Raw genomic sequence first — 12,642 nt, forward strand, 5'->3', positions numbered from 1 at the left:
TATTGCTTTCTCTTGTTATGTCCTTGATGTTTGCTTAGATTAGATAGGGGATTAGTGGCCCCGAAACTAGTTGTGTGGTTGATTTGTTAAGAAATTTTCTAAAAATTGTGATCTTGATGTATTTAGATTCAAAGGCTTGTGTGGGTGATGTTTGATATGCTTTGTGCCTAAGTGTGGCCACATTAGGTAGCAAACCCTGTGAAAGTGAGTGTGTGCGCGATAGCGTCCTCTCACGAGTCCAACTCATCCATATCCCCACCCTCTATCCGAGAGGATGAGGCCCGGGAGGAGTGGCAGACAAGGTGCTCAATGAAATGCCCCAACCGAATGAGGATGTGGGAGTCCGAGTGTGACGCCACTCGGTGACGTGCCGTGAACTCCCTAGCCGAATCCAAATCATGTTGTTTACAAATCCGTTAGTAGAGTCGACCATGAATGCTAGCTAAGAGCCCCAATCTTCATTTTCCCTTTCTTAGCCTGTATATTTAAGTCTAGAAGCCTTGTATAAATGTCTTTTGAAGTCTTGGTCATTCACGTAACTCTTTTCCTTCCAACCTCCTGAATGCCAACACGATACTCGACTCCAATCTGTCTTCCTTGAGAGACTGATACTCGGGAAATCTTGACTCTTTGTTTTAACACCTACATTACACACCTCACCGCTAAAACTAACACCTTCAAAATGGCGTCGTTGCCGGGGAAGGCAAATGGTTTTTGAGTCGTTTTGACATTTTTCAAGTTAATTGTTAAGAGTTCTTGAATTGCTTTTTCTTTTTGCTTATTTTGTTTTCTTATTTTTGTTGGTTGATTGAAGAAGTGAGCTTAATTATCTTGAACATCTTGTTGCTCACTTGCAACTACTTTTACTTGCAAAGATTTGTTGTTGGCTAAGCTTTGTGCAGGAAATTTTTGTTGAAAATTAATTGAAAGCTTGCCAATATGTGCTCATATGAATCCCCATAGTTATCCACGCCATGGAGGACGATCTTGGAGAAATTCTCCACCCCAACCATACCCCTATTACCCCCATTCTACCTATGTTTACCCTCCACCAACCTATCATTACCCACCTCCAAATCCTTATCCATTAACACACCACTACTCACCACCTCCATATCCATATTCCACCTCTTATATACATATCCATCATCCATCACCATATGCACCACCACCCCCACCTTATAAAAAAGAATTCCCTCTACAACCCCCCATTTTTCAAGAAAATGACTCGTTGAACTCTATTTATTCCAAAATATTGAGAATAAGCTTGTCCAAATGATGAAAAAGATTGATCCAAGCTATACTCACGAGCCATATTCTTTCCCATGTTCCCACCTAAACAACCACTACCCACCTCCATCACAAATGCACGAAGAAAACAATGATTCACATCTCTATGAAACACCACCTTCCATTCAATATTTTACCCCACCTAATCCTTGTGATTATATCCCACCGTCCAAGGACGAAATTGAGATTCTAAAAGAAAAGATAGAAGTATTCACAAAGATGGCCAAACCCATTGGCAGTTCAAGCATTATTGGGCTTTGCTCATAAAAGAAAGCCTAATATTATTTTTTTTATCAAAAACTGTGTCATGCGGGTCGGATGGAGTGGGTTCGGTTAAAACTCCATTAGGACAATTGTTTTGCGGTGGATGCCAATGGTAGAAGCGGTGGCCTTGCTCTCCTTTGGAATTTGGGGGGGGGTAAGTGTTGAGGTTGTTGGATATTCCAACCATTACATAGATACAACTATTACTCAACATGGTGCTCGCCCACAGTGGAGGTTCACAGGGTTTTACGGGAACCTTGATCATAGTCGACGCCGGGAATCTTGGGTGATGCTCAGGTATTTTTCCTCTATTTCCAATCTTCATTGGGTTCTTATGGGAGATTTTAACGATCTCATGTGGGATTGGGAGAAGATTGGTAGGGTGGCTCACCCTCAATGGTTGCTGCATGGGTTCCGGGAAGCTGTGAGGGAGAGTGGTTTGTCGAACTTTAGGTTTGAGGGATTTCAGTATACTTGGGAGAGGGGGAGAGGGACTAGTACTTGGGTCTAGGAGAAGTTAGACAAAATTTTGGTTTCAAGGGAGTGGCGTGACTTGTTTACCGGAGCAAGGGCATGGTCGGTGGAGGGGAGTAGTAGCGATCATATGGCCTTGTTTTTTGTTACGAAGCAAGAGGGTAGAAATTGTTTCCGTCGTTTGCCGAGATATGAAAATTCTTGGGGGAGACATCCGAACTGCCAGAATGTGGTTTGATAAGCTCCTACGATACATATATATTTGGATATAAATAGGGATAATTTATAGCATTTCAGTATCTGTATGTGATTAACTTTACGATATTATGTGCTTTAATTCATTAACCACACGCAAAGCTACCCTTGGTGTATTTTGAGACATTTCACAACTCCCGAGAGTTGTTAGGAACAAGAAATGAACAAAACGAGCAAACCGAGCAGGACAGAAGCCCCGAAGAACCCAAGATGCGGCATTCACGCGTGAAGGTCGTGTGGACGCATTCTAGTAAGCGTCCACGAGGCCATTCACGCGTGAAGGCCGCGTGAACGAGACATTGCGGAGAAATTAATTTTAGGGCAATTTGGAGGAGACTATTTAAGGAGGCTTGATAGAATTTTTCAGGGCGACCCTTTTTGGAGAGAAGAGAATACTATTAGATCATTTTTTCCATTTTTAGATTAGGTTTTGCATTTCTCCTTGTAAATGAAGAATTGAAGCTTGGATTGAAGACTACATTTCATTTGCTAGGTGATTTCTATTTGAATCTTATTTCTATTTTACATATCTTGTTCTTGGATTGAATTAGTTTATGATCTTGAATTCTTGATTATGTGTGGCTAGTTCAATCTAGGGATAGAGTTGTGTGAATTTATGTTGCTAGTGTGAAGATCTTATTTCTTATGGTGGATTTGATTGCTTTGATGTTAGAAAATCTATTCTTGTCTATGGATTGTTGTTTTTATTAGATCTTGCATAGATTTGGCCAATCTATTGAGAGATTGAGACCTTGAATCTACCATGGTATTGATTTGAGTTGAGTTAAAGCTTTTTGCAATCTTAGATCCTATGGAATTCCATGATTGGGAATAGTAGGAAAGTGTGTACAGCCTAGGTGTTTGATAAAATGTCTCTTAAGGCTTTTGGTTGCTAACCGGTATTCCTAAGCCTAAGAAGCCCTAGTACACAAAGGTGGAAAAGGACTAAGACAACACACTCTTGAATAGCCAACACCATTGCATCAATAGACCACTACTTGAGACACACGAGGAAGCAACATAGCCGAGCACAATTCATTCCCTTACCCCCTTATTTCTTATTACTTACTACTTTGATCTTAGTTACCTCTTGCTCACCCATATTTCATAAATGCCATTCACCACCTTCACCACTCTCACACGTCTCATCACATGTTCATTCGATTGAAAGCAATAACATAGACTTACCTCCACGTCCCTCCTTCGAGACCGACACTTGGGGAGTTTAGACTCTTCGTTTTATTATTACACATACATTCCACATACCTCACTCACCCCATACAAAGTAAGTTGATTGTCATGGTTGAATCGGCGCGGTCTCATTTTTCAGAGGCGGGTATTGCAGTTCGGTTAGAGCAGTGTGGAAGGGAGGTTTGGGAATGGGGTCGTAAGATGAGCAGGGGAGATTGGGAGGCGTTGAAATAGTGTGAGGAGAGTATGGGGTGTGCGAGGGGTAGAAGGGATGAGGAGGGTTTGCATCAGTTTAAGGAGACTCAAAGGAAATACTTGACTCTTCTTAAAAATCAAAATGATAGATGGAGGCAGAGGGTGAAAGAAATGTGGTATACGGAAGGAGACTGTAACACTCGTTATTTTCACAACTCTATTAACAGAAGGACGCAAAATCGGATTCACAGGTTAAGGGATTCTGGTGGTGATTGGGTTACAAATGAGTAGTCGATGGGTGGGGTGATGGTTGATTATTTTACTGCTTTAATTTGTTCTCGGCTGAGGGAGGGGATGCGAAACCAGTTCTGGACTGTTTGGTGCAATCTATTAGTGCTGAACAGAATGCGACCCTTCTTCGGGTGGTTTTAGCGGATGAGGTAAGGCGACCGTGTTCGAGATGCATCCGGACAAATCCCCAGGTCCAGATGGTTTGTCTCCAGCGTTTTTTCAAACTCATTGGAGTACGCTTGGTGACGAGGTAGTTTCCTTCTGTCAAAACTTTATATCCTCTAGAATCCTGCTTGACAGTATAAATGTTACACATATCGTGTTAATCCCAAAAATAAAGAACCCTGAGTCTATGTCTGATTTTCGCCCCATTTCTTTGTGTAATGTTATTTACCGAATCCTAGCTAAAGTTTTAGCAAATCGTTTGAGGGGTTTACTGAATTCTGTAATCTCTAGTGCTCAAAGTGCTTTTATTCCGGGTCGGTCTATTGTCGATAATATTTTGATTGCTTTTGAGTCGGCTCATACGCTAAATAAGTAGCAGAGCAGTAGAAGGGGGTTTTTGGGGCTTTGAAGGTTGATATAAGTAAGGCCTATGACCGGGTGGAATGAGACTTTTTGGGGAAGGTCCTACAGGGGATGGGGATTAGTGCTCATTGGGTTCGGTTGATGGAGATTTGTGTTTCTACAGTTAGTTATCGGGTGTTCGTGGATGGTAGGGAGTGGGGTCCAATCATTCCGGCTAGGGGGTTCCGTCAAGGAGATCCTTTGTCGCCTTGTTTGTTTATTTTGGTTGCTGAGAGTTTGAGCGCTATGATTCGGGTTCAGGAGAGAGAGGGTGGTATTCATGGGGTTCGGGTAGCAAGGGGTGCACCAGAGATTTCTCATTTGTTCTTTGCAGATGATTGTTTATTTTTTTCGGGCAAATAGTCTTGAGGCGGGGGTTGTGAGGGCGGTCTTGAATGAGTATGGACTGGCTAGTGGGCAAAGTGTGAATCTGGGGAAGTCATCCATAGTGTTTGGAAGGAATGTGCATCGGGAGGATAAAGAGGCTGTTTGTGAAATTTTAGAAATTCATGAACAGACTGGGCGGGGAAGTATTTGGGCTTACCGGGTTATGTGGGGCGTAAAAAGCGAGAAATATTGGGTTTTGTTAAGGATAGGGTGAGAGCAAGAATAATGAGTTGGGGGAATAGATTTTTGTCTAGAGGGGGTCGTGAGGTTTTATTGAAAACGGTTCTTCAAAGTATCCCAAATTTTGCTATGAACGTTTTCTTGTTACCTAAGAGTCTTTCTGATAAGATTGAGAAACTTATGAACTCATTTTGGTGGGGTTGTGAGCAAAAGGAGGGTAAGGGGATTCGGTGGAGTACTTGGAAAGATTTATGTAGACCGAAAAAATATGGGGGTTTGGGTTTTAGAACAGTTAGGGAAATGAATGTGGCAATGTCAGGGAAACAGGGGTGGAAGTTTTTTACTGATCCTATGGCCCTGGTAACAAAGGTGTTTAAAGCGCGGTATTTTCCAAACTGTTCTTTTCTTGAAGCACGGGCAGGTTCGAACCCTTCGTTTGTGTGGTCTAGTATTCGGGAATCGCAGGGGTTGTTGAGGGAAGACGTTAGGTGGAGGGTTGGGAATGGGGGTCGAGTGAGGGTGTGGGGGGATCTGTGGCTCCCTGATTCTAGTAATCCTTATATCTCAACTCCGGAATATACCCACTTAAACAATCCTTTTGCGGTTTCTTTGTTTTACCCGGGCACAAATGTTTGGGATGCTGATTTGTTGAGGGACATTTTTTGTCAACGGGATATCCGGCTTATTCTTAGTTTACATAGTCCTTCTTTGGATATTGACGATTCAATGTTCTGGGCAAGTGAGGAAAGTGGGGTGTATACTATAAACAGCGGGTATAGGGTTGCCATGGGGGGTGAGATGAGGGAGAATGGAAGTAGTTGGTCGGGTGTGTGGAAGCTGAATTTACCACCCAAAGTGAAATGTTTTTTTGGGCACTGTGCACTTCTCGCCTCCCTACTAAGGATGCTTTACTTATTAAGCAGGTTCATTGTGATCTAGTTTGTGTATTGTGCGGAAAAGAAAATGAATTTGTTGTTCACCTCTTTGCAAACTGTGACTTTGCACGTGAATGTTGGCATACATTAAATGATAGTTAGATAGTTGGAGTTTGAGCTAAGCTGACTCTATTGCTGCTTGGATTGAAGAAATGTGGGATGTTCTGTATACTAAGATGCTTGTGAAAGTTGTTATGATATGCTGGGCAATCTGGGAAAATAGAAATGGAATGGTTTGGAGGAATGAATGTGTGGACTCCAGTACAATGGTCAGACATGCCTTAGTCTATGCTCAAAATTGGAGCTCCATTCGCGATGGTCTGTCTTCTCCTACCCAATGTACGCAGCTGCTTCATATTACTTGGGAGTTACCGCCTGCGCCTTTTGTTAAGGTAAATATCGACGTAGCTATGCATCAAGGAAAACGCCGAATGGGTTTTGGGTGGAGTGTTCAGGATGCTATTGGTGCGATGTTGGGGGTTGTGCTGTTTGTTCTTGATGGTCTGTATTCCGTTCGTGAAGCTGAGACCATAGGGGCAAGGGAAGCTCTGAGTTGGATAAAGCGGAAGGGTTGGCAGCGGGTGATTCTTGAAACTGATGCTCAGGTTGTGAAGAATGCGGTCGCTCGTGGAGATAATTTGACGCCATTCAGGGGCATTGTTTGTGAGATTCGACAACTTTTGCAGGAGTTACCGTTGGTTCAGTTTCGCTTTGTGCAGCGGGAGGGTAATCAGACTACCTATATTTTAGCAAAGCAGGCTTTATGTCATACGGATAATAGTAGGGTCGAATGTTTTGATTATATTCCTCGCATTCTTTCGGCTTCGGTCTGTATGAACACTATGGTTTGAGTTTTATGAAAGTGTGTTTCTGGTTTTCCAAAAAAAAAAGTATAGATTTTAAATTAAATCAATAGAACTTAAATTATACATAAATCAAATAGGGGAAGTTTAGATACCACTTATTAATATGAAATTATGCCTAATGTATGATGAGCACAAATGATGAGTGTAAAAAGGGTGTAATGTCGTTTCGCTGAGGATTGGTGTTATGGCACGAAACTGTGTGAATTACCAGGCACTAGAGTATATGAATTTATAGAATCCAAGCAACAAATACTGAATGGTGTAAAAGAAAGCAATTGATTAAGGTGTAAACTGTATGATAAAAGTATGGGCCAGATTAGGGGGATTGTAACCTTGATGTTCTAACAAGCTCAAGATTAGGGAAAGCATAATTAACCAAGGGATATATGGGCAATGCACAAAATAATTCTACTCAGCTACTTTCGTAATCAATAAGAGAATTAGGCTAAGATTGCCCCACTGTCGTGATGCATCAATCATAACCTTAAGCACCTAAGTATTGTAGCCCCCAATATTACCTCTACTTTCATAGCAGTAAAATTAGGTTGAAATTGGTAAGGCTCGAGGTCTCCATCCAACTGTCGTTGTAATGAATCCCTCTCCTAGACTAGCAATTAATTCTGGCCACAAACCAATAACTAGTGCAAAGAAATCCCCAATTCAACATAAACCCTAGGTAAAAGATTCAATCCCTTTATGCAATTAATTACCAATTGAACATCAAGATTAACAATGGATCCCTAATCCAAACCCATAAACGAACTACTCCCGCATGATGGGAGTAAACAAAACAAAGCAATAATTAATAACCATAAACATTGCAAGAAAGTAATAAAGGAATAAGAGAACTTAACTGATAAAGAACAAATCCAATCTTCAATCTTTGATTCCAATCTTGAAATTAACTAATCTAATGTGAAACTGATCTAAACTATGCTAGGGAAATATAAACTAAAAGCTAGGGTTCAGAACTCTGTAAGGGAACCTCTGCAATTGTAGAGAATAGGTAGAATATATAGGAGATAAATGGGCCTTGGCCCATTAGGCAACTTCTAATTCTTTTCCCATTTGTATTCTTGTTTCCTTTCTTCCTTGTAATTCCCTTTTCTTCCAGAACTTGTCCAAAATGCTCCAAAATTCCTCCTTTGTTGTTCCTTGTAGATAATTCAACATTTGGACAATATAACACACAAACAATTCCCAATTTCACTAGGATAAGGGAAATACAATCAAAATAAGGGGTAAATTATTGTATAAAATAGTAGATATCAATGCACATACATATAACTAGGGTGGAGCTAGAAAATTCATGTTAGGGGACCAGAATTATAACAAAAATTTACAATATCAATCAACATCAATACATTTATGCATGATATCATTATATATACCTGATGGGGCCATGAGACCCTGGGCCCATTTTATTGAACTAAGCATGGGCCCAAATCGGGGTGGTGAAGGAAAGAGGTTGGGCCCATATCTTGTTGGGCTAGGAAGGCATGTGACGTGGGCGGCATGCATGGAAGCAAGCAAGCAGGAGCCCAAGAAGGAGGGGTGGATGGCAGTGGGGACTGGGGTACGTGTCATGACGGTTGGGGTACGACCATGCATGGGTGGTGACAGACGTGTACAAGGCGGTTGGGGGTATGGTTGTGCATGCGGGGGTGGTGATGAGCGTGCGGCTGGGGTATGGGCAGCTAGGCACGTCCCATGGCGGCTGGACATGTCTCGTGGCATGCTAGGACATGGGTTACAACGGCTAGGTGACGGGTGAGGGTGTACGAAGGGTGCATGGCACCTAGGGGTGTGGGTGTGTGACTGGTGAGGGTGTGCGATGGCGTGTAGGCGTGTGGCGATTATACATGCTGTTGGCGGCGGGGTACGACCGGTCGGCCATGCAAGGGCGGCAGGGTGTGCATCGCGAGGGGGGTACGACCATGCAAGGGTGGTGGTGTGTACATGTCGGGGGGTACGACCCTGCATATGCGTATGCGCTAGGGGTGGTGTCGAACGGTAGGGGCGTGAGGGTAAGACCCTGGACACGTGTGTGGTGCAGATTGCTCTTGGAATAGTATAAAAGGGGGGGATGCGGTTTGTTTAGGACATCACTCAAAACACAATATAATCTTCTCCTTGGTCAGGTAGTCTGAGTCTTCTCCTCCCTACTAGTGTGCTTGGGTTCAAATCTTGTTGGTAACGTATTTAGTTATATTTTATTTATTAGTTCCATAGCTTGTTTATTTATATATTTATTTATCATTCGGGCTTCCATTTTGGGCCATATTCAATTCCTTAGGGATGTAGTATTTATTTTATTATTTATGTATCCTTTGGACTGTCGTTTTGGGCCAATGTCTCGGGCTTTGTATGTGCTTTTTCGGACCTAGCGTCCTGGGTAATAAAGTTGCTTTCTTCCTACCCCTCATTATGTACCCCTATACCCGGTTTATGGTGGACCCAGTCCCAATAAAGCCATCAATACCATACATAATTATACTACGTATTATCGATAATAATTTTTAATGATACTTTATTTAATGATTGGCATCGATGTCGATCGATATTTTATAATTTTCCACATAACACAAAATATATACACAATAATAATTTTGCTTATCACTCTTTTATTAAATAAAAATTGTCAATTATTTTGTTGGTAATATTTTTATACATAATTAACTGATATTCATTTTACTAATTAACTTAATATTCCAAAATTTGAGGGATAAGGACCAAACTCAAAATCTTGAAATAAAGAATTAATATTAAAATTAGTTTTTTTTTTCAATTTCAAAACTAATCTTTTGAATTAGCAAATCTACATCCTAAAAGTGTAAATAAATAATAAAAAGCAAAATGACGGCTTTAGTCCATTATTTATACCTAATTGTAGACTCATTCCATTACTTATTATCCTATACAAATTTTTCCCTTTAATTATGTTGAAACTTGAAAGTGACAATTTCAATCCATTATTTATAGATTTTGTTAATATTAACAATTTATTTTGAATTTTCATATTATTAAAGGACATATTAGTAATTTTATAAAATTTTCTCAAATTCCCTCCATGAAACTTTATATATACGCTACTCTTATTGCAAAATAACATCCTAAGTTGCACAAATAAAATAATAATCTTTTTCTTTTGAGTACTACTGACTCTGTTACAATGTAGTATCTGTTCATAGCTACTTTCTCAACCTATTGAAGTGGCCTGCCTCCAGAGGCTCGAACCCACTCCCATCCATGTGGGAGTGTAAATCGGGTGCCACTAGACCACAAAATAATAATCTAAGTTGCACTTGTTTAACAGACACTAAAACAACCAAAAACATCCTTGTGTAATTTTCATAAAATAAAACCTAATTTGCAAATGGTTTAATAGGCACCAAAACAACAAAATGCTAACTTGAGTTACATAGTTTAACTGGCAAAAAACAAGTTTCATCTAAATACATAGCACATGATTTCAATTATTTTGCTCCTTAAAATTAGAATGATGTTTTTTTTTTAATCTCCCTAGTTTGAAGTGACTAAGTAATAACAAATGTTGGAGGTTACATTGAATCTTACTAAGTGTATTGACTACTAATTGGTGGAAGCTAGATAATTATATATATTTTTTCATTATTTGCTTCATAAGATCAATAAAGATAGTTATCTCATCCACTCAATTTCCACTAAATCTAAAACCAACGTCATGATATGGTGAAATAAAGATTTGCTTCTCCAACGAAATATAACAATACACAAAAATATTACTTAGATTAAAATAGTAATCCACTGCATTCACCTTTTATATAAGCATCTATACACAATCAATTAACATATTAAAATAACTAAATTGCATATATTGCCTATTGATGCATAAACTCAATGAGATATCAAAAATAGTAATTTACATACAACAAAATAAAAAATTGTAATAAAATAACATATTAAACTTACAATTTGGCGTATCTTCAATCTTAAATAATCTCTTGCTTGTCATTTTTGCTTATTGGATTCCTCTTCAATCAATACAAATCAATATTTAACAAGGGTTTTGCGGTAAGAGTATCGTATATATGAAGATTCATGGAGAAAATTTGAAAAAAATTTACAAAATAACCAATATGTCCCTTAATAATTTGAAATTTTAAAATAAATTGTTAATGTTAACATAATCTATAAATACTTGATTGAAACTACCACTTTCAGCATAATTAAAGGGAAAAATTTGTATACGGTAATAATTCATGGATTGAGTCTACAATTTAAGTATAATTAATGGATTAAAAACGTCATTTTTTCATAATAAAAAAATACATAATCAGTATTAACTAATTAATTACTTGATTTATTTCTTTTTATACAGAGTCAGTAGTGCTCAAAAAAAATATTGGTGAATTTGGACTTCAATATATGTAATATAGTTAGGGACTACATTAATCCATGCATATAAATTTAAAAATTAAATTATTTTTAATTTGTAAATGTAATTTTCTTAATTATAATTAATAAAATATAATTAAAAACTTATAAAATTAACAAAATATGTGTTCATACATATTTATATTTTAAAAAATGCATACATACATATACTTATGCACTATATTAATCATACAACATTAAAATGCTATTTTTTAATTTCTAAATTTAATTATTTTAATTATAATATATCAATATAAATTATAATTACAGAAATTATATTATAGAATTTGCATGCATACATATTAATAAATATTATTTGTATATACACTGTATTGCACAATTATATATGAAAATGCACCTGATCAGAGTTTAAAATCACATATAAAAAATTTAAAATTTACATTTTTAAATTTCTAAGTATAATTTTCTTAGTTATTATTCATATTGTTAGAATTATAATATATGTGAAATACGATTAGGAATAATTCAATTTAATTATGTAAATTTTTCTATATAAATTTATCTAAATATGTACATGATTAGAGATTATATTAATCATAAAAAAATTTTAATTTTAATTCTAATTTTGTATGCTATGATAATAGATACTTGACCAAATATATGAAAACGCAACTATATTATTATATTGCACATTTTAATATATTTTTATGTTTTTAAATTTTTTATTTAAATTCATAATAACAAAAAATTTCCGTGCATCGCACGGGTAAAACACTAGTTTAATATATATATATATATATATATATATATATATATATATATATAACAAAAAAATTAAAAATTGAGGGGACCAAAAGAGAATTTTTATTCCTAATATAGTAATATATACATAAATATTTATTAAAATTATTGGTGTGGGTGGCGGTGGCGGTGGGGGTGGCCCCCTACCCCCGCATACCTGCGCCCATGCATATAACATCTACACTTATAATAAGAGCTAATAATGTTAGACCCCTAACTAGAACTAAAAAAATGTTGGTGTAATATATAGTCTGCTATAACATATTGTACTTTGTGTTCTTCTTATTGTGCAACCTCCAATTAAATTCCTAATATATCCTAATGTTTTATAATTTTACCAAATTTTTTCCGTTAAATATAACGGAAGTTTAACATTAAATTCTTTAGGCAATTTGTTTCTTTATTGCAGTTTTCAAAAAAATTGGCAATATTCTATAACACAATTCTGTATAGATTCCTAACTTAAAATTAGAATTTTGAAGTCTTAATAGGATTCTATAATACAATTTTGTATAGATTGCTAACTAAAACATTATTCTACCCAAAATAACAGTATATAAACCCTTCCC

This window comes from Ipomoea triloba, chromosome 13 (assembly GCF_003576645.1).
Source record: "Ipomoea triloba cultivar NCNSP0323 chromosome 13, ASM357664v1".
Classification (NCBI taxonomy): domain Eukaryota; kingdom Viridiplantae; phylum Streptophyta; class Magnoliopsida; order Solanales; family Convolvulaceae; genus Ipomoea; species Ipomoea triloba.